Below are 22,119 nucleotides of genomic sequence, written 5' to 3' on the forward strand. Positions count from 1 at the left end.
GCTGTGCTCTCTCCCGCCAACTTCACGTCCACCCTGGTCTTGCCGCCCCGCCTGGGCCCTGAGAGCAGTGCTCTGTGATGCCAAGTGGGATGGCTCCTCCCTCCTCCCTGCGCCGAATGGAATTACTACCTGTTGTGCTTTGTGTGACGATGTCCCTCCTGTGCTCATCTCTTTGGGTTCTACTGGGGCCCCGCACAGGGTGAGTGCTCAGGTGGTGTTTGGGGCAATGGCGGCCAGTGAGCATGGGTCAGAAGATCCGCGTCTAGTCTCAGTCTGGCCATAAACAGGTGTGAGACCTTGGACAAACCACCTGCCCTACTCTGGTCCTTGCTTTCCCCTTCTGTAAAATAGCGTGGTTGTGAATGGTCTTAAGCATCCTTTCCTGTTCTGAAATTTTATGCTTTTCTATTCCTTCAACTCTGTGGGCATTTATTTGTCTTCCTAATGGGGCCTGTTTCTACTGTATGACGTTGGGTTTTGGTGGCATTGTGGTAACTGGAATACCGGATGATACAGTTGTTGTCACTTTCATCATCCCCATCTCCACCACCGTCTCCAGCATCGCAATCATTATTACCACCACTAGCTCCTGAGTGCTTACCACAGGCCAGGCATTACGCTGGGTGTTTATGTCTATCATCCCATGTAATTTTTACAACAGTCCTGTGGGGGTATGGGTATTTTTCTCCATTTTAGAGATGAAACCACTGAGGCACAGAAAAGTTCAATTATTTGCCTTGAGTCCCACAGCTACTAGTGGTAGATCTGGATTCATACCCAAGCCTGTGCTCTAACTACAGAGCCTCATGGGCTCTCTCTGTTCCACACAGGCTGGTGTCCTTTGCTTTTTTTTTTTTTTTAATTAATTAATTTATTTATTTTTAAATTTTTGGCTGTGTTGGGTCTTCGTTTCTGTGCGAGGGCTTTCTCTAGTTGTGGCAAGCAGGGGCCACTCTTCATTGCAGTGCACGGGCCTCTCACTATCGCGGCCTCTCTTGTTGCGGAGCACAGGCTCCAGACGCGCAGGCTCAGTAGTTGTGGCTCACGGGCCTAATTGCTCCACGGCATGTGGGATCTTCCCAGACCAGGGCTCGAACCCGTGTCCCCTGCATTGGCAGGCAGATTCTCAACCACTGCGCCACCAGGGAAGCCTGTCCTTTGCTTTTTGTGATCAGCACTTAGTTAGGGGCACAGGCTTTGGGTTCATGAGTTCTGAATGGTGTGACTTGGGGAAGTCCTTGACTGCTCCGAGCCCTGGTTTCCTACACTGTGAAAGGGGGAGAGCAAAACCCACCTCACGGAGTTGACTGAGGATGAGAGAAACTGATGTCCGTTGGGCATCTAGCACTGTGCCTGGCATAGAATAAATGCTCAAATGCGGGTTTTACAATTATCACAATTAAAATTTTCACTACTTCATAATGTTTTCCACATTTACTGATGACCTTTGATGTGTCAGACACTTGTGTTAAGTGCTAGATGTCCAGAGCTGCGGAGGAGTCTGAATGAGGAACCCAGTCCAAGGGGGCAGACACACTGTCAGCAAATACATTGCAAGAGGGTCAGGCTCCCAGAGGCGTGTACAAAGCACCTACAATAAAGGACCAGCTGTGCCTGGCAGTGGTGAGGGTGAGGGGGGTAGAGAAAATTCATAGCCTTAAAAACTCAGTAGATGAGAGAGAATTAGAAATAAATGAATTAATTATATGACTCAGAAAGTGGACAAAGGAATGATAAACTGAAGGAAAGCAGAAAGAAGGCATTAGTGAAGTTAATAGATAATGAATAGGAGTCACAAAATGGAAAATGGGACTGATAAATAAAAAGCTGGTTTTTAAAACAGTGAATAGCTGAACTACTGGCTAGCACAAGCACGGTTAAGGGGAAGAAGGCATAAGAAACACAACATAAGAAATAAGAGAGAAATATAATTTACCAAAACTGACCAATTGCATGGAAGATAGAAAGTTTTTAAGCTACTCCCACACAAAGGAGGAAGTCTGGATGGTTCCATGGGGGAATTTAAACCAAACCTTTAAAGAGTAGGTACTTCCAATGCTTGTCAAACTGTACAACAGCAAATAAAAAGGAGAAAAACATCCACATAATTTTCTTTTTATTTATTTATTTATTTATTTGGTTGCACCGGGTCTTAGTTGCGGCAGGCGGGTTCCTTAGTTGCGGCATGTGAACTCTTAGTTGCAGCATGCATGTGGGATCTAGTTCCCTGACCAGGGATTGAACCTGAGCACCCTGTATTGGGAGCATGGAGTCTTATCCACTGTGCCACCGGGGAAATCCCCACATAATTTTCTTAAATAGAGAATAACAGTTTCTTAATCTGACAAAGACTGTACAAAAATAAAACTATAGGCCATTCTCACTTATGAATATTGATGCAAAATTTTAAATAAAATATTAGAAAGTAGGATTCAAGCATTACGTTAACAAGCATTACGTTAAAATAATAATACCCTATGCCCATTTGGAGTTTATTCCAGGAATGCAAAAATGGTTCAGTATTAAGAAATCTATTTATATAATCCATTATATTAATCAATATAAAAAGAATTATCACATGATTATCTTTTTTGATACTGAAAAGGCATTTGAGAAAAGTCAATATCCATTCTTGATAAACACTCAATAAAAATAGGGATTGATAGATACTTCCTTAACATGACCATATGTAATCATGTCCAAAATCCATTCTTTTTCTTAATGTGGAAACACGAACATAAGAACAAAGCAAGGATGCCTATTATCACTAACTACTATTTCATACGGTAGCAGAAGCATCAGCCAATGCAATCAGACAAGAGAAAGAAATGAGAAGAGTGAATATTAGAAAGTAGGGAATAAAAATATTACTCTTTTGAAGATGATACAATTGTATACTAGGAAAATCTTAGAGAATCAATGAAAAACTACTACAGTCAACAGTAAGATAATCATCATTAGCATCATCTAAGGGCTTATTAGAATTACAGATGTCTGAGTCCCACCCTAGACCTGCTGAATTTCAGAATCTGCATTTTAACAAGATTTTTGGGTGCTTCATATGGACATTAAACTTCCCATCTTATTCAGCAGAAATCTAAGGCTGGAGGAAAACGGAGCTGCCCTGCTCATGTTGGTATCAGTTTCTCAAAAAGTCACCCTTCCCAACTGCCCTCAGGTAGCGCATATTCCAAAGAGCCACTCAGGGAGGATCAGCATATACAAAGGTGTGTTGGAAAACTCTAGAACAGTGCTGTCCAATATGGTAGCCATGAGCTGCATGTGACTATTTAAATAAAACTAAGTATTCAGTTGCTCAGTTGCACTAACCACATTTCAAGTGCTCAGTAGCCACATGTGGCCAGCAGCTACCATATTGGAGGGCGCAGGTGTAGAATATTCTCATCATCCCAGAAAGTTCTAATGGGCAGCACTGATCTAGACTATATCAGGTGCTAGCTTTTGAGAACTTTTGAATTGCAAAGTCATGTTCTCAATGCTCTGGATTCTGAGCTCCATTTTCTTCCTTTTGTGTCAACAGAGCATTATCCACCTATCCATCCGTGGGTCTGGTCCCTCCCTCCCTCCCTCCATCCGTCCATCCATCCATCCACTTAAGTCATTCAGTCATTCCACAGATGGTATTGGCATATAGTGCTATTTCAATAAGTATGAAGTCCTCAGCCCAAAGCTGGGTGCTGAACACGTATGTGCCATGCTTCCCTGCCGTGAGCATGTGGACTTGCTTTTGGAACTTTCTCCCCCGATCTCTGGGACCCTATTTTACTGTATTAGTTTAGCTTTACTTGCATCATATCCGCTCAATTCCATCAATCCTCCCTTCCCCACTGGTTCATGAGCTGACTCCTATGGAAGAGATCTGGCTCCATGAAGCCGCCCCTTTTATGAGAGTTTGTCCTACTGTTCAAGCTTTCATGGGGATGCTTCTGGGTGTGGGGGGAGTGCCTTCTGACCCTCTTGTTTTCCTGGTTCCAGACCCCTTCATTCCAAGCACCCTGTGCCTGACCTCTCATACACATGGGGTATTTAGGTTCATAAGCCTAACTAGGCCCTGGCTTGGGGGAGGCCTGTCTCTGACCCGTTGTTCTGGTGTAGACTTTTCCTAGTGTAGACCCCAGAAGAGAGAAAGAAGAAGGATTTGAGGGGGGGATACACGAGTGCTCTCAGTGGGTGCCCAGCAGGGACAGTCGACGTGCCTTCACTGTGCCCTTGGAGGCTGCTTTCCCACAGTTTTGGGTTTTTTGGTGTGTGTTCTTCTGAGAACACTGGGGCTTTTTAGGTAAACTGCTTCATCTGTCATGTCTCTGAGCCTGGAAAATTCTTACTTTTTATGATGATTCAACTCTTCTTATTTTAAAGTTAGCTCTGCCAGGCAGAGGCTTGTGCCCACAGCTGTGGGGACTTCTCAGCTGTGATACTGGGCCACATGGTGAAGGAATATTCATGTTGTCCCCTCTCCCCTCCTCTCCCTCCTGAGGGGCAGGGATGTGGAGAGCGAGCAGGAATCTGCTTCCTCTTTCCTTTCTCTGTCTCATCCTCTCCTGGGGGCTCCTGTCCCTCAGTGGCACAGGAAAGCCTCAGGCCTGCTCTGCCGAGCCCCCCTCATCTCCCTGGGGTGTCCTCCAAAGCCTCCCTCTGGGTTGGAGGCAGGAGTCACTGCCCCATCTCAACACAGACACAAACCATTGCCCTGATCTCCTTCAAGAGTCTTCTGGTTACTCTAACACTGGTGTCAGATAGATCATTCTCGAGTCTCCACAGAAACCTGAGCTCTGCCTGCCTCAGAGCTGCAGTTGCCTGTAACCTCTATTGAGCTGCATCCCTGCCTGTCTCCAGTGGAAAAGGGGGGGAACTATCTGCTCATTCCCGGGGCTGTGTGGGGCTCCCCCTGCCCTGGAGGAGTGGGTGACAGCCAGCTCGACAGCTGTGCTTCTTCATCGCAGGCTCCCACCTGGAGGCTGAGCCCCGTCCACCCCCATGTCGTTTCAGAGCCTCCCTTAGGACTTTTTAAATAAGACAAGCTCCTGCTTGGTAGAACCCAGAGACCCTGGTGAAAACCTGAGGCTTTGTTTTCTCTTGCTCACCAGCAGCCTTTCCTTAGCCTTTGTGGAAAGCAGGCAAAGGCTGGCTGGGTTAAAATTGGCGTCAGTTCTGATCTGGGGGACAAGGGACCTCGGGCAGTGCATCTCCCCATCCTGAGCCTCAGTTTTTCCATCTGCAAAACGGCAATAATAATCGTACCACCTCAGGGCTTGGAGGAAAGAAAGAAACGAGATCACGCAAACAGAGTGCTCCAACAGTCAACCACATGGGTTCCTGCAATAATGATGATTGTCCCCAGTAGGCTAATGAGGGCTCTTGCTAGCTCACAGGGTTTTTATGAGGATAAAATGAAATGCAACAAGGAAGCATTTCTATATTCATTGCACAAATATTTATTGAGCACCTACTGCATGCCAGGCCCTGACATAGGCACGGGGACTGAAGAGATGCCCAAAGACGTATGAAAGCTGCAGATGTGAACAGGCTATTTTCTCAGGTTTAGAGGAATCCTGTGGAGGAACAATGTCATGCCAAAGAAGCTGGGTGTCCCCTACTTCACAGAGGAGAATGGAGGCCCAGGGAGCTGAAGCCTGGGGATGGGGGGCAGATCCAAGCAGACCCCTTCTCCAGGAGCTGGTGCTATTTAATGAGCGTATTTCTGTTGGATTGGTCTGTACCACCATCCCAGGTACACCTGTGGCTCTGGGGGTGGTGACAGAGCCATGTCACGGGGCTGTGCCGGCCCTTCAGAGAGGGAAGGGAACCGCTGCCTCCCCCCACCCCTGACAAGATGCCTGCTTGGACTTCTGGGCTCCGGGAATCTCAAATGCAAGCTGGCCCTTCTTCTCTGGGAGAGTGTGGGGGAGAGAGAGAGCGGAGCAGTGGGTGAGGGTGGGGGCTAAGTGTGTCTCTGGGAATGGGCATCCTCAGACCCAGGACCCAGCACTATGGCTGCATCTAGGACGGCCTCTGGAACGACACCTGCTCTGAGCCAGGCTGGATCTTCTGGGCTCGATTCCTGGGGCCTGCCCAGAGCCGGGAGCGCCCCGTGCTGCTTCCATTCCTTTACGGCAGGGGTGGCCCGCTCTGCCACGCGGGTAGTGGCCGCCAGCCCCGTGCGAGGCTCTGCGTGGGAATTTGATTTTTCCCTAAGATTTGAATAAAGGCAAAGGAATTTCCTGACTAGCCCCAGGCCGTTCAGACCACAGTGAGTGAGGAGGGAAGCTGGTTTCCCTCCAGGGTGTGGGGAGGCAGCCACCCCATGGCAAAGCCTCCCGGAATGAATTATCGGCCAAGGGGAGTGTGGGAAAAGATCAGGGTCCTTCACCACAGGTCAGGGGACGTGGGGTGCTTGGAATCTGCACACATGAGCGTGTTTGGGTGCAGCCGGGCACTCAGGCCTGTTCTAGGGGGAGCACCGTGGTGGAGCACCCCCGCCCCCCACTATTCCCTGAACCCCCCTGGAGCCTCCTGTCCCATCTCTCCTTTGCCTTTCTCTGTTGGTCTCATGTGCGCTGTCGGTGCTGGACAAACAGCTGCTCGACTGGAATAAAAAGACGTCTCTCTCTTTTTCACTGAGCGGAGGTTCTCTGAAAATGCAGCATGCGCATTTCCTGCCTGTGCTCCAGATTTGTTTTGGCAAGTGGACCCCCATTCCGAGGAGAGAGTGGGTGAGAGAGCTTGTCTGGGGACTTGCTCCTGGGGTCCCATGCCTGGTTCTCCCCTGCCCTCCTCCTGCAGGCAGCAGATTTTTAATAGAAAAGGGAAAAGGAGTGATGTGGGCCCTCCAGATTCTGTAACCTCTGAGCCACTGGGCAGCGGGAATGCTCCTTTTCCCGTTCTGTCATCATTCTGTGCTGTTCTCCATCATGGCAACGGTTTGCCTGTGAGGGTCTCCCTGGTGGGAAGGCAGTGCCCAACATCCAGCTTCCATTTTCAGCCCTGAGCGGGATGCCTGCCACGTACCGAATCTTAACTATGAGGACAGGATGTCTGGGAGTGCCAACAGGGAAGTAAGGGATGCCCTGCTCTTCGTGCACCTGCTCGGACAAGCCATCAGTCATCCCTCTTTAGAAAGCTTGCTCTTTGGGTGCTGGGTATCGAGGGCTTAGAGCAGAGATTGGATGAACTCAGGGTGCAGACAGGACCACACTGGCAGTTGTGAGACCTTGGTGACAACATTTCACCTGATGGAGCCTGTTTGTCCAGCCTTGTGGCTGAAAGGGAGAGACTCTGTGAAAGACCCAGTAGGTCCTCCATAAGCGCGCCTTTCCAGGGCTGGATCCCTCTGTTTTGGCAGGAAAGAAGCCTGGGGTTTGGGCTTTTTCCTGCCATACTTAGAATTGTCCATGAAGGGTTCACACACTCATGGCTCAGCAGTGGCGACAGGTGGGAATTTAGATCCGGGGAGATAAGAACCTCCTGAAATCCAGACCGCAGCCGTGACCTTCCTGGACCCACCTGTAGCCTCTTGAACACTATTTGCTTTAAATATGTTGTTATGCACATCTGTAAATTGTATCCCACACATTTGGGATTTATCTAGGTTGTAACATGATGGTTTTTGCATGTGGTATACACTCCTGTGCACACACACACACACACACACACACACACACACACACCATTAGCTATATAGGAATAATCAAAGGGGAGCCTTCCATGCCCACTAAGACCCTCCGAGGACAGTGCAGTAAGCCGAGTGAGTAAGAGGAGGAGTGAGTGTGCACCCAGACGCTGAACCAGACGGACTCTTGGCTGCATCCGGGTGTGGGCATCCAGACCAGGGCAGTGAGGACACAGAGAAGCTGAGAACACACAGAAAAGGGAACCATGGTCTCAACTGTGAGGCTGAATTGGATAACGGGAAGTGGATTAGACAGCGTCTCCTGGGGAAAAATTACGGATTTCCCTCTTGCTTTCATGGAAGCGTTTGGAAGGGAAGGCAGCCATTTAGCGCTCGGCTGGCTGGAAGGACACAGGAGCCCTGGCTCCCTCGCTGCCTTGAGGTTGAGGTGGGAGTGGGGAGACGTGTGTCTCCCATGATGTCTCCCATCATGTCGGGGTTCCAAAGATGCAGATCTTGGCCTCTTGATCCAAAACCAAGCACGCCCCCTCCTCTGTTCCATTAGATGTGCTCCTTTGTAGGGAGGGGAGTGAGGACGAGGGCAGGGGAAACTGGGGCCCCAGATGCTGCTTCCTGGTACTGAATTCTAATACCCTCCCCCCACACGAATGCTGTAGGAGCGCTGGGAGCCTGTGCTCGCACCTCTGTGGAGTTCTCTCTTTCTTTTTTAAAAATAAGAAATATCAAAGATGATTTCAGCAATGGAGATGAAAAGGCAGAGCAGCCCTCGTCTGCTCCCTCCCTGCGTTTCCCCCGCCCCCCGCCCCACCCCAGGATTCGTTACTGTTTTTCTAGAACAAGAAGGAAAGAGTTTTATTTGTAGGAGAGTTTTTCTTGCCCTTAATGATGTGGTGGGCGGCAGTGGTAGCATGTTTTCATTTTATGTTATTTTTTATCCCCTGCTGCTTCGGGGGAGGGTGACAGTGTTTGAGTTTGGGGTGCGGCGTGTGGGGGACGGTGTTCCCTTGGAGAGGAGCGAGCGGTGCGAGCAGATGTTCCACCCCCGTGTCTAGAAGGTGGGGGGACTGGGAGGACGGCGCTGCTCGTGGGTGGGGAAGGACCCAAGTTATGTAAGAGCATCGAGGGGGTGGCTTGGGGACGCAGACAGAGCCTGAGGATGCAGGCAGACACCCTTACAGGGGCCGTCAAGGAAGGCGGCCGGGCGCTGTCTGCTGGGGGCCTGGTGGCCGTGTCGTGGCAGGCGCGGTGCCTGCGGGTGGTTCTCAGGGTGTCAGGTTGGCAGGGCAGGCGGGAGGCCTGGAAGGTGGAGGAGCTCCGGTAGGAGGAGCAAACTTCTTGAAGCCTGGGGAGGACTCGTTCTCTCTCTGCTCTTTCCCTCCCCTCTCTCCTCTTCATTCCTGCTCCCCTCGCTCCAAATCAGTTCCCCAGCAACGGAGGCGACAGACCTCTTCATTTCCCGCGTTTCCTCGAGGTCTCCTTCCCCCAGCACCAGTCATCACCACGTGACAACAGAGCAGCACACGTCCTGAGCTTTACAGCATCCCAGGGGCCGACGCTGGTGCTTTTTCCTGGTACAGGTAGGGCCCCGCCTGACCCACAAGGAGGGACAAAAACCTGAGCAGGTGATAATTGAAACAGCCAGCGGCCGGGGTTGGGTCCAGGCACCACCACCCACCAGCCACTGGCGCAGTATCCTCAAACCTGCTCGTGGGGCCGCTGTGAGGATGACAGCCAGGCCGCTGTGGACCCGACCCCAACCTCAGCAGGCAGGAAGGAGCCCATCAATGCCGAGGGCGGGGTCCGGCTGGGTGTTTGGATCCCTCTGTCCCACAGTGTCCTCAGCAAGCTTCTTGGCGCTCCAGCTACGCCCGTGCCCCTTTCTGTGGACACTGGCTGTGTCTTCGCTGGTCAGTCAGTCGCTCTGCATTTTCACTGGGTGGGAGCCGGGAATCACCCTGTGCTGTGGAATTCCAGCTCTGTCTGCACTAACGAGCTGATGGGCTTGGTACCTAAGACCACGAGGCCGAGGCCGAGGCCGGTGCGAGCTCGGCATGCTTAATCTTCACAGCTTGTTTTATCTTCGTTGGTTGGTATTTATCTATCTGCTTGTTTGTTTATGTTTTCCCCTTGGAGGCCCTGGGAAAGGAGGGAACATGCAGAAGCAGGAGGGTCTTGGTTTCGCCCCATGTTGAGCTGCCCCTTTTGGCCGAAGGCTGCCCAAAGTGCGAAGTAGGGGAATCCCGTGCCTGTTTGGCTCTAAGTGGTTTCTCTTTGTCAGGAGGGGATATTCTGCCCTCAGAGGTTGATAAACATCGATGTTTCAGCTCCCTGATGGTTGTTGACTCACTGTGTGATTCTGCAGCAACCCCATCACCGCCTCTGCTATTGATGGGATGTCGCAGTGATGATAGGACTTGCCTCTCAGAGCTATGCAGAGGATGTGGCAGTACGTCCCCTGCAGAGTTCTTCGTTCTTGACACAGAAGATGCCCGAGGAGTCACGGGGGTAGTGATTTTTCATTATGGTCTCATAGAGGTTTTGGGAAGTCACTAATCATGAAGGTTGTAAACATGCCTTTCTGAGCAACGGGCACATTTCCCTGCACCGGTCGGCAGCCACATGCGGCTGCATGGTTGACTTTTAGGCTTGGGGTTGTTTGTAAGTGAGACAATTGTGACATGAAGGAGTTCTGTGCTGGCGTCGCCTGAGAGGGAAGCCACTAGCCCGTGGCCCGTCCGGGTGGAGATGGGCTGTGGGTGTAGAATGCACACCGGATTTCAAAGACGCAGCATGCTGACAAAGGATGTGAATCACCTCGTTAGTAATTTCTTATGTGGATTACATATTGACATGATAATATTTTGGATATATTGGGTTACATAAAATATATTATTAAAATTAATTTCACCCACTTAAAACATTTTTAAAATGTGGCTGCTAGAACATGTAATGACCCTTGTGGCTGGCATGATATTTCTGTGGGGCAGGCTGATGTAAGACCCCACTCCCCCGCCCACCCCCCCCACCCACACGGATGAGTTGGATCCCTCCTGATCTCTCGGAGCCTTTATAGCCTTATCTGTGAAGAGGGAGATTCCCCCAGAAGGTGCCCCGGGACTGACATTCCAGGAGTCGATGACCTTTTCCTTGCCCTAGTTGACAGCACCAGGGAGCCCCTTAGCGAGGCTGAAAAGGGGACCTCAGGAAGTCGAAAGCGCTGCCTTTGAGAGAGGTCCCGGAGCTGTCTAACTCCGAGTTCTTCCCAGCTACGCACCACTGGGGTTTTCGGGAGACACCCTCCAGCCTTGTAAATATGCATTAAAAAAATAAAAATAAATCCATTATTTTGTCAACCTTCACAACAACTGAGCTTCCACAACGCCTCTCACACAGAGGTTCCAGAGCATCACACGGTAAACAGTGCACCGGAAAAAAAAACCAAAACTGCACGCTTGGAGAGATCGAAGGCAGCAGAGAACTTGTTTTCGCTTCTGGCAAAAGAAATGCTAAGGTGAAGGCTGGGCAACCGGTGTGCGGGGACTCTGGAGGAGACCCCGTGGGCACGGAGGTGCCACATCTGCCCCCCCAAGCTGGGGCCACGCTGACATCGGGTAACTCTGATACGGAAGCAAAAGAACCGAGAGGAACTTCTGGAAAGGAGGGAAGAAAGGTTAGTGATGAGAACCAGAAGGGCTAAGATAACCCGGAATTTTACTGCAGAAGCTACTGCAGCGAGGTCGTCTCTGGAAGCAGGAACGGACTGTGAAGAACTGACCTCTGGGCCTGGGGCTCTGGGGGCAGATGTTCTGCACCAGTGTGCAGAGCTGCAGCGCTCCTTGTCTCGGGGGAAACCCATGTTCCCTCCGCCCATCCTGGCCTTGGTCACCCAGGGCAACAAGAAGAGAGATGCTGCCCAGAGGGCTACACAGACCCGGCGCCTCTGGCGTTGTGCGCGCAGCGCGGGAGGCATGTCAGACGTCCCTCTTATTTGTATTTTCCATTTTTGACATTGTCCTTCAGTTCCTCCTCCACGCTCCCCATTAAGCTGTTAAATCACTCCATTTATTTAGTGCGAGTGTTTCTGAGAGCTCATTTTTATCTTGGTGAAAACCAGGCTTGCTCATGGGCATATAATGAAATTGCATAAATATACCCTTAGCTTGGAATCTAATTTATTTTTCCTGTTCATTACGGGGTAGAAGGCCATTATGAAATGTATAACTTTTTTTTTCCAGTGCTGGAATTGAAAGGCTGGGGCTTGGGCTCTTTTTATTCTGATGATTTCGTCCTGATTCAATTTAAAGCTGGTTAGAGCTCAAATACTGGCGCGTAATTGACAAAGATCAGTGTGGGTTGTAATGCTAATGTCGCGTCTTCGGCTTCCTCAGCTCGCAACTCGACACGATGGACAGCGGGTTAAGCAGCGATTCCATCGGGATACCTGGGCCTGCAGAGCGGCCTGGGCCTCAAGGAGAGGGCGGAGGACTTTCCTGTGGCTAGCGGTCACATTCTCCACTTCGGGCAAGGGTGGGCTAGTGGCACACTCTGGAATAGGAGGGCTGGGGACACATCTGACCTTAAACCCGGAAGGCTTAGAAATCCCTTCAAGAACATCTGCCCAACCTCCGCTTGTACACGTGAGGAGTTTGAGCAGCCTGCAAGCTGGCCAAGGTTGCCCTGGCTCCAGACTCCCCGTCCTCAGCCCTGGGTCTCCTCGCCCTGACAACAAGTGAATAATGTGGAATGAGATGCAAATATAGCCTTTGGAAGCAACGGCTTAGGCCACTCTGTATGAGGTTCATGCATTGTGTGTTCAGTGCTGGGAGAGGGGGGACGGAAGGCGGACCTGGCGGATAGAGCAGGTTCCAAGATGCCCACCATGGCTAAGAAGTTGGGGGGCGTGACCCAGCAAAGTAACTGGCCGGAAGCTGAATGCCACACACCTTGAAGAGGGTCACCATCCTCCCTCCAGGGCACACCTGGTCCTCTGTTAATTGGCTTCCCCCAGTTTGCTGACTGTTTTCTGTGCGCCCAGCACTGCTGGGCTTGGACACAGAATGCGAAAGGCACAGATGCTGCTCTAGGAGCTTTGCTGTGACATCCTGACTCTCAAATAAGAGCCGTGACGAACATCAGTGCGTGCAAGTCAGAGGATGCTCTTTTGGAGGGTGACGAGTGATGATCAAAACATGTGAGTGTGTGTGCGCGTGTGTGTGAGTGCGTGTGATCACTGGGAGAAAAAAATATCGTCATGGCTATGACAGGTTTTCACGGGGAGCTAGAAGAAATGGATTTAAATTAGAGTTGCAGAGATCTTCCTTTTCCCTCCCCCTGTAACTAGGGTTGCTAGATAAAACCCGGGATGCCCAGTTAAATTTGAATTTCAGATGAAAAACGAAGAATTTTTTGTGCAAGTATGTGCCAAATATTGCATGGGACATACTTATATTTTTTTTTAAAAAATGTTGTTTATCTGAAATTCAAACTTATCCAAGGATCCAGTGTTTTTATTTGCTAAATCTGGCAACCCCACCTATAACAGCAGGGGACGTAGAAAGCTTTCATTTCGAAATCATTTCCATAGTCATTTAAAAAATGCAGTCACATGAGTTATAAAAGTCATTATTTATTTATTGTATTAGGTCTTCCAAGACAGAAGTGTCTAAAGTGAAACGATTAGTCTCCTTTGTTCCTCCCCAGATCTAGCTCTCCGGGATGACTTCTGACTTCTGCTAACAGTTGGAAGTGTCCCCTCCCCAAATCTCCCCTTTGCTCATACTGACCCACCCATGTGCATGTGCTATGTATTTTCCCGGTACTTTCTGCTTTTTTGGAGAAAATCCCAAAAGTAGAATTATTGGGGCCAAGGGCATGTATATCTTAAATTTTAATAACTACAGCTGGATTGCTTTACAAAGTTGAAAGTATTTACAGATCTCTCCATGCCATGTGAGAATCCTTTATCCTACATCCATACCAGTATCAGTTATTATTATTTCTTAAAATACTTGCCAGTCTAAGGTACAAAATATCATTTTACCTTACATTTCCTCAACTTTAGGAAGGTTCATTATCTTTTTCTGTGTTTATTGTTCATTTGCATTTGCCTCCTGTGAACTGTCTGTCCATGTGCTTTGTCTGTGTTTCCATGGAGTCTTTTTTCTTTATTCATTCCAGGGTGCTCTTTACATATGGGCCACTCTCAGACTTTGACTATTACATGCAGTCTTGGAGTTGCTTCTGGACCAGCTGTGTTAAACCATCACCTGATCTCGAAGCCTTAGACCTGAACTTCTCATGGTGGTGGCCTTCTGGGTCTAATGACAATGGTAGACCTCCAGCCCCACATGGGTGCCTAAGGTCTGCTGATCTTTTTGTCTGAAACTCCTGGGTTTAAAGGAACCATGTGTGGCTCGAGAGCCTCAGTTAGTGCTTCACTGCCCTGGTGCTGCCCCAAAGACAGCCGGCAGCCCTGGATGGCTTTCAAAACCCCACCCCCCCTTTATTATCCTGCTTTCTCTGCACGCACAGGAAGCTCTGCTCCAGAGGAGGGAACTGGGCGTTGGGAGGCAGCACTGAGGGTGTCCTGCTGTGATCGTGGGCATCTCCTCAACAGCCACATTCACCATGTAACTCCACAGGGAGGCATCTCAGGGGCTGCAAGGTGGGAAGGGGAAAGACGGGAAGTCTCCAGTTCCCCCACTCCACTTCAGCCATTAACTCATTCACTCATTCATTCATTCAACAAGACTTTGTCAAGCTCCAGGTAGACACACAGACCTGACCCTGCTGTCAGGGAGCTGTCAGCCTCTGGGAGAGAAGTCATCACACGATCACACAGACTTTATCAACACACTGGCTGGGACCAGCTCTTCTTCCATCTGTCTCCCACGTTGGGGTCTCCATAGCCCGACCTCGGGTGAGGGGCTGTCCCCATCCCCACCCCACACCCTCAGCCAGGATCCAGAGTCCCTGAACCTTCCCTCTCCAGCACCCTCAGCCTTATGCCCACAGCACCCTGTGCGTGTCTGGGGAGAAGCATCTCCTTGGCGCATTTGTGGTCAGTTCTGTGTCTTGCTTTAGGAGAGACAGTGGCCAGTGGGGCTGGCTTAGCTGGGGTGTGCACGGATGCACACCCATGACAGGTGGGCCCTTGAAGCTACCAGGAGACTCGGAGAGGCAGGGTGGGTGGGGATGGGCCTGCTGCCGTGCTCCACTTATTCAAAGGTCTGTCGTGTGGAGGAGGAAGTAGGTTTGTCCCTTTGTGTTCAAAGGCAGAGAAAGGATGTGTGGGTGTAAGCTCTAGGGAGACAGAATTTGGTTCTGTCTGAGAGATGCGAGCATCAGCGGGACTCAGGAGGCTGTGAGGACTCCGCCCTGGGGCACTGGAGCAGAGGCTGGCTGGCATGTGGGTGATGGAGGGGTGTGGGGAGACAACCCTGGCACTGGTGTAAGTGCCTGTCCACCCTTCACCTGCCAGGAGAGACCTACTCTGTGCGCTGCTTTGTGTCCCCATGCGTCCAAGTCCTAATTCCGGGGGCCTCTGAATGAGATCTTATTTGGAAAATAGGTCTTTGCAGATTTAATCAAGTTAAGATGAGGTCATACTGGGGTAGGGTGGGCCCTAAATCCAGAGACTGGTGTCCTTATAAGAAGAGGAGAGGACATACGAAGACAGACAGCCACGTAAGGGCGGAGGCAGGGATTGGAGTGATGCAGCACAAGCCATTCCAGAGTGCACAGCGCTGCCGACATCTTAGTTTCGGGCTTTTGGCCTCCAGAGCTGTTCAAGAATAAAATTGGTGTTGTTTTAAGCTGCTTAGTTTGTTACGGCGGCCCTAGGAGACAAATACATCTGCCAAGCAGGTCAATGTCCCACCTTCTGGGTCCCTTAGAGGATGGAGAAGACAACAGGGGATTCTCTGTGCAAAGTGCTAGGCCGGGTGCGGCCCCAGGAGCCCATGGCTGGCTCATTCAGCAGGAAGAAGCCAATGGCTGGCAGCCCGAGAGTCAAGGGAAGCCTGGCTTGTCCATCTGTCCATCAGCACAATGACGCACCTTTGACAGAACTGATGTGGCCGCAAGTGCATGCTTCTTGAGCTACACTTAAGCAGGGCCCCTCGGCTGGCAAATTTACAGGATGTGGTGGTGCATTTTACTGGAACGCACATGTATGTTACTGGTGTTGCCAGGGCTATGTGGCACAAGACAAGGGTGTGAGTTGGGTGGTGATTAGTATAATGGGGTTCCTGGGGTCAAACTGTCAGGCCAAGGGGATGGTAACTTTTCCTCCCTGTCCCCCGTGGGGTCTCTTAATTCTAGCCATGAATGGAAGTGGGAAGGGCGAGGAGAGAGAGTCTCTCGGTGCGTAGGAAGCTGTGGAGGGAGGCACTGTGCCGATGGACCTGCAGCGGCTACTGCTCACAGGCAGAGGGGGCTGGGCTCTTTGAGTGGTCTGCACGGAGGAAACCAGCCCCTTCCCCAGAGGCTGGCTCGTGACTGGGGGCTCAACTGCTCCCAGTAGAAGAGGGGCCCCTCCCACTGCCTGGCAGACCCACTGTCCGTGTGGGCTCTTCCAACTCTGCTCAGCCAGTGGCCCCACAAATGCAAGTCCTGCAGGCCTCCCAGGGCCCTGGCACAGGCCATTCCTGCGTTGGAATGGTCATCCCCACCCAGGCGACTTTGTCCTTGGGAGTTGGCCATCCTGTCTTGCCCTGTGCCCCCCAGAATGTGGCCTGTCCAGGCAGCTGACCTGTGAGCCCAGGAACCCCAGAGGGGCAGCTGGGACATTTTCTACCCTCTGGATCACCTGTGGACCCAAACGTTGGGGTGAGTGCTCTGGGGGATGAGCGAGAGGGTAAAGGTATAGTGAGAGTGAAGACAGCCAGCTCCCGGTGACATCTCCAGAGGGCAGGCAGGGAAGAGCCTTGCTGGGGAGAGGGCCCCACAGGCTGACCAGCTCCCAGGGGCATCTGGGCCCTCCCCCTTCTTCTTACTGACCTGGGCTTAGTGCAGGTGTCCATCCTCCCACCCCCTCGGGCAGGGCTGGGGAGAGTGAGGCCCACCCTGACCTCAGGGCTGAGCACTTGGTCCATGGGAGATCCTGTGCTCTTAGCCGTGACTGGTTCTGGCTAATGAGACAAGAGGAGTATCTTCCAGCAGGGAGGGTCAGCTTCCGTGAACAGTTCTTGGCTTCTACAAGAGGCCTCAGGACGTCGTTGTGGATCTACCGCAGCCATCCTCCTTCCAGCCTGACGGGAGGGTGCAGAGCGGGCAGGGGGCAGAGCCTGTGTCCTTGTGACACAGAGAGGTGCTGAATCACCCAGCCCTGCACCAGCCGTGGCCTGGACTTCCCGTCGTGTGGCATCACTCTAGGCGCCAGGAGGCCTACGTATCAGCCCCTGAAGCTGTGTCTCCCAGGGCCACCAGCACCCTGAGTCCCTGAGCCCTGTTCTCCCTGGGTTCACTTTAACAAGTGGCTCCCACCTGGAAAGAGATCCTAGCTTTATTTCGTACGTGGCAGGTTGGCATTTCCCTAAAGTAGCTTCCCTAAAGTGCATAGGAAAGATAAGCAATAAACCAGAAGCCACCGGTGCTTGGCGCCCATGATGCTTTACAAGCTCGGATTTGGGTCACAGTGAATCTGAGCCTGGCACAGCTTACGGCCGGTCACCCTTGGTTCTGCCCCAGGACAATCTCGTCCTTGGATTTTTAACCAAGCTGCGGGGACCAGTGGTAGGAATAGCTGCTTGCTGGTCCTGAGGCCGGACCTGGGGGGTGATTCTCAGCCCCTCCAGCACCCGTGCTCATCCTGCTCTGGTGAGGGCCTGAGTCTGTGCAGAACTGCTCTCAGTGCCCCAACCCCTGGTCCCTGGAGAGGAACCCCATGTTTTTGGCCCCAGGATTTCTCCTGACCCTGCAGGAGCCCTCTTTGCCCTTCTTGGAGTTGGCCCTGGCTCTGGCCCCTACAAGCCCCCTGGTGTTCTCCGTTCATTTCCCCCTGTTCTGTTGGGCTCACAGCGGGAGAAGAAGGCCGCAAACACGGTGAGACCATTGTGGGAGGGAGCCTGGGCGCTCTGCCCGAGCCTCATCCGTGAGCAGCCCTGTTGGGCTGTCCCCAGGCTCTTTGCACTTCATCTGTCATCATCGTGAAACAGCAGACCCAGCCCGAGCTCCCATTTCATATTTGAGGGACACACCTCCTTCTGGCAGAGCAGCTGTGAGTCCTGGATTCAGGTTCCTCACTCCTCCCATCTCTGTATGTGCCCCCGGTGGGTCTCTCCTTGGGGAATGGCTTGACAAAGTCCAGATGACTGCAATCTTACCATCCCCAAGCTACCCTAGGCATCTTACCTGAGGTCTTAGCCTACTTTGGCTGCCACAACAGAATACAACAGACTAGGTGGCTTAAGCAGCAGAAATTTACTTCTCACAGTTCTGGAGGCTGGAAGTCTGAGATCAAGATGTGGTATGGTCAGGTTCTGGTCAGGGCCCTCTTCCTGGCTTGCAGACTGCTGCCTTCTCACTGTCCTCACATGGTGGGGAGAGGGCTCTGGTGTTTCTTCCTATTAGGGCACTAATCCCATCACGAGGGCCCAACCCTCATGGCCTCATCTAACCCTGATCACCTTCCAAAGGCTCGACCTCCAAATACCATCACATTGAGGGTTAGGGCTTCAACATATGAATTTTGTGGGGATAAAATAATTCAGTCCATTAAACCTGCAGTAAGAGGAAGTCAAGTCAGCCCTTCAGAACTATGATGTTGTTTGTTTCTGAAGACATCACCAGCCAAGGGGAGCACCCCCTACTTTGAGCTCAGATCAAGCGTAGAAATGTTCATAGTTATAGCTATAAAGGGCAGTAGCAAAACCTTTTCATCGTTGCTCAGAACTGATTACCTTTCATATACGTACATCCCCACCCCAATCTCACTCATCCATCAACAAATCCTCAGATATCCACCATTGTCTTTATATACACATACACACACACAGACACACACAACCCTAGACATAACCCCTTATTGTTTTAAATTACTCTATACTTTTGCTTCTCAGAACTATAGAGATCACGCATAGGTAGACTGGAAGGTTTTTAGATGCTCAGATCTGGCTATTTTCATCATTGGTCCATTTCAGTAAGAGAAGATCTCAGAGAAGGGGGCTCTCTTTTGAGTGTCATGTCTTTAAGTCAGGTTTGGTTTTTTTAATATTGTAGAATTTGGACTAAAGAGGAAAATAACTTTAAAAAATCATATTTTTCTGTAACTGTAGAGCTGATTTGTTGACAAAGGTCATTTTCCTATTTAATGCTTAATTGCAGCGTTCTGCATTATAAAATTTTCCTCTCCTGTCTTCAGCTGTCCTTTTAGTATCCTTTGGCTAATTCAGCCATTTAAAAATGATGTTGTGGAAGAATACTTAGTGATTTGTTATGAGACATAGTTAAATGGAAAAAAGTTACAAAATGGAATGTACAGTATGATCCCACTTGGTACCAAAATATATATTCTATGCATAGGAAAGTCTGGGAGGGTATATATGCTCAAAATGTTAACAGGAGTTATTTCAGGGTAGTGTGATTGTGGGTTATTTTAAATTTTCTTCTTTTTGCATATGTGTAGTTTCTAAATTTTCTGCAGTGAATATGTATCACTTTTATAATAAGGACACAATTATAACTACAGATCTTGCCAAAGGCTGCTCAGACTGCCTGACCACAGGGGGCTGAGGTCGCCCCTCCTGTGCTGTACAGCTCCCATGCTCAGCCCCAGGGTGCCTTAGGGGCCACACACCAAAAGCTCCCCTCCCACACTCCTGGGACTCTGGGCTGTGCAGAGCTGATGCTGGTTTTCCCTAGTATTGAAGGGACCTGGAGACCCCTCCCTGACAGGTGGGTTTATCACCACCCTCCTTGATGGGCCTCTAGTCCTCTATTCTACCCATGCCAGCCAATGGGTGTGCTGGGGGCATGGCCGGGTGAGTCTAGGGACGTGGCCAGGGCGTGGCCTCGGGAGGATTTCTGAGGCCTGGAACCCCCTTTGCTGGAGGAGGGTGCTGTCCCATCCCTAGGGTGGTCCTGTGAGAAAAACAAAGGGCAGAGGCTGCGTGGTAGAGAAGGTCAAACCCCAGCTCCCCCACCAACTAGCTCGTGGTCGACCCTCTGAGCCTCAGCTTCCTTAACCTACAAAATGAGGGTGATGCTGTGAAAATGAGTTGAAATACGAGGGTCAGGTACCTTGGGTGGGGCTTGAAACAGGACAGGTGCTGAGCACATATGCGTCCTTTTTCTGTCCTTTAAGGAATGTATAATCCAGTTGGGGACACGCCCACCCTGGTATAAACCAGTGAAGTCCACTGGGAGAGCTTCTGCATGCCAGTGGACGTTCAGCTCCAGATTGCTCAGAGCTAGTTCAACAGCAGTCACCCATTCTTTTTTTTTTTTTTAAAGGAATTCGTTTATTTTTATTTTTATTTATTTATTTACTTTTGGCTGTGTTGGGTCTTCGTTGCTGTGCGAGGGCTTTCTCTAGTTGCGGCAAGCGGGGGCCACTCTTCATCGCGGTGTGCGGGCCTCTCACTATCGCGGCCTCTCTTGTTGCGGAGCACAGGCTCCAGACGCGCAGGCTCAGTAGTTGTGGCTCACGGGCCTAGTTGCTCCGCGGCATGTGGGATGTTCCCAGACCAGGGCTCGAACCCGTGTCCCCTGCCTTGGCAGGCAGACTCTCAACCACTGCGCCACCAAGGAAGCCCACAGTCCCCCATTCTTTAACACACATGCGTGAGTGTACATACACGTTTTTAATAGTCGCCTGACAGAAGAAATCATGGAGCAGGAACTGGTCCCTATGGCCTTGCTTGTGTCCTCGGAGTCTACTGTGCCAGTGACTGGACGGGGCAGCAGTCATGCTCTCCAGCATCATCAAGACAGGGCACAGGGGCCAGCGCCCCAGGATTACTCCTGGCTGGTCTGTCCAGGAGAGCGGCTGCAGGAGCAGGGGGAGGCTCCCTACTTGGAAGGCGTGGGCCTCTGTCACTGGCCTATGTCACCTTCCTCTCCTCTGACCTCCCAAATGTAGTCTTCTGCCCAGTCCACTGACCTTGGACCTTGGATCTGTCCACTTCTGTCCACCTCCTCGGCCACCAGCACCATTGTCAGCTTTCCTGCCTGCAGCCTTGATGCTTCTGTCCTGCAGAGAGGCGTCTTCCCACACTGCAGGTCTGCTCATGCTGGCGCCTGCCTCACCCGCTCTGTGCTGGCCAAGGGCTCTGCACGGTCCAGCCTGGCTTTGCTGCAGGCCACCCCACCCTGCCTTTAGGGCCATCATGTGGTGGGTGTTACAACAGGGAAACTGAGTCTACCTCTCCCCCTCCCTCCCCCACTCCTGTGCAGTTCTCATGCAGATCTATCACACAGCAGAGGACCACTTTGTGATGTCCTGGGAAGCAGGTGAGAGGTGTGAGGGTGCTTTTGGTGATACCTCCCTACAAGAAATCAGATGAGGGCTAAAGAAACGCTGAGGAGAGCGCTGTGCCGTCTGCCCCGCTTCCTGGAAACCTGAGCCCTGACACAGCAAAATCTGGGCATGAGTATTCAGATCACAAGAGGACCCTCTCTGGCTTCAGCCCCCTCTTGAACTGGTGTTTGCTCGAGCCCATTGCTGGTGAGCGTATCTGTGTATGTGGAGGCAGCTGGTCAGCGAGCAGCTGGCCAGGAGGGAAGTGTTTCTGAGATGGAGGTGAATCACTGCGAACATGATTGGATTTACAAAAATTGGTTTGACACAAACTTTCAGGAATCCATCTGCGCTCCATGAGAGGTAGAGCTATTCCCTTTTCTAGATTCCCAGGAAGCTTATGTTCTGGGGAAACTGGGTGTATTTGCTGCCAAAAGAGGCTCTATTTTTAGCCAAATGTGAGAAAGGGAAGGGGAGCCCAGAGGTGGGGGCCGAGGTGCCCTGGGTGGGGACATGCTGGTGGGAATAGTGGTGAAGGGGGCAGCCCTTGGGGTGGGGATTGGGACCCAGCCTCAGAGTGTCTGCTACCTTTTTCCTTTTGGGAAAGACGTTCCCTTCTGCAAGCACCTCCGTGGGCTGGGATGTGATGGTGCGGCCATGAGTGGATCTTTCTGTCTCCTCCCCCTACCCATGCGCTAAGATGAATACCAAAAGCTACCAGCCATCACGCGTTCTAAATTTACAGGGTACTTGTCCTTCACTGGTTGCTTAAAAGTGAAGCTGCCTTAGATGACGAGGATGCTAAAGCTGGAGGAGCATGGCAGCTGCCAGCTTCCTGGGCCCCACCTGCTGGCCTGGGCCACCCTCCTCTGAGCGCTGCGACCTCCTCACCCCGCCTGGGACCTCCTTGGCAGGGCTGCGATCAGAGGCCGCGGGGAAGGGTGGGCTTGCATCAGGGGCCCCTCCCCTGAATGCAGGCGCAGTCTGTGTGGGGACTGAGAGGTAGGGT

General features: G+C 51.3%; 1 protein-coding gene and 2 non-coding genes across 17 annotated transcripts in view; 1 reads left to right on the plus strand and 2 right to left on the minus strand.

Annotated features, from left to right (window-relative positions):
• The window catches only part of RBFOX3 (RNA binding fox-1 homolog 3), a 449,725-nt gene that overhangs the window by 47,138 nt on the left and 380,468 nt on the right, over window positions 1-22,119 (plus strand). For 2 of the 15 annotated variants that reach the window (XM_057536051.1, XM_057536053.1), the window contains exon 1: window positions 9,019-9,228. The exons of the other annotated variants lie outside the window; for them this stretch is intronic. The gene's annotated coding sequence lies outside the window, so the exon portion shown is untranslated. Of the gene's footprint in view, window positions 1-9,018; window positions 9,229-22,119 lie in introns of those variants that run through there. 15 annotated transcript variants of the gene reach the window in all.
• LOC114238320 (small nucleolar RNA U2-30) lies at window positions 18,465-18,540 on the minus strand. Its single transcript, XR_003623711.1, has one exon. It is a non-coding gene; the product is annotated as a small nucleolar RNA U2-30 (small nucleolar RNA).
• Window positions 18,706-18,784, minus strand: LOC114238322 (small nucleolar RNA U2-19). The gene has a single exon (XR_003623712.1). It is a non-coding gene; the product is annotated as a small nucleolar RNA U2-19 (small nucleolar RNA).

Source organism: Balaenoptera acutorostrata, chromosome 20 (genome assembly GCF_949987535.1).
Source record: "Balaenoptera acutorostrata chromosome 20, mBalAcu1.1, whole genome shotgun sequence".
Lineage (NCBI taxonomy): Eukaryota > Metazoa > Chordata > Mammalia > Artiodactyla > Balaenopteridae > Balaenoptera > Balaenoptera acutorostrata.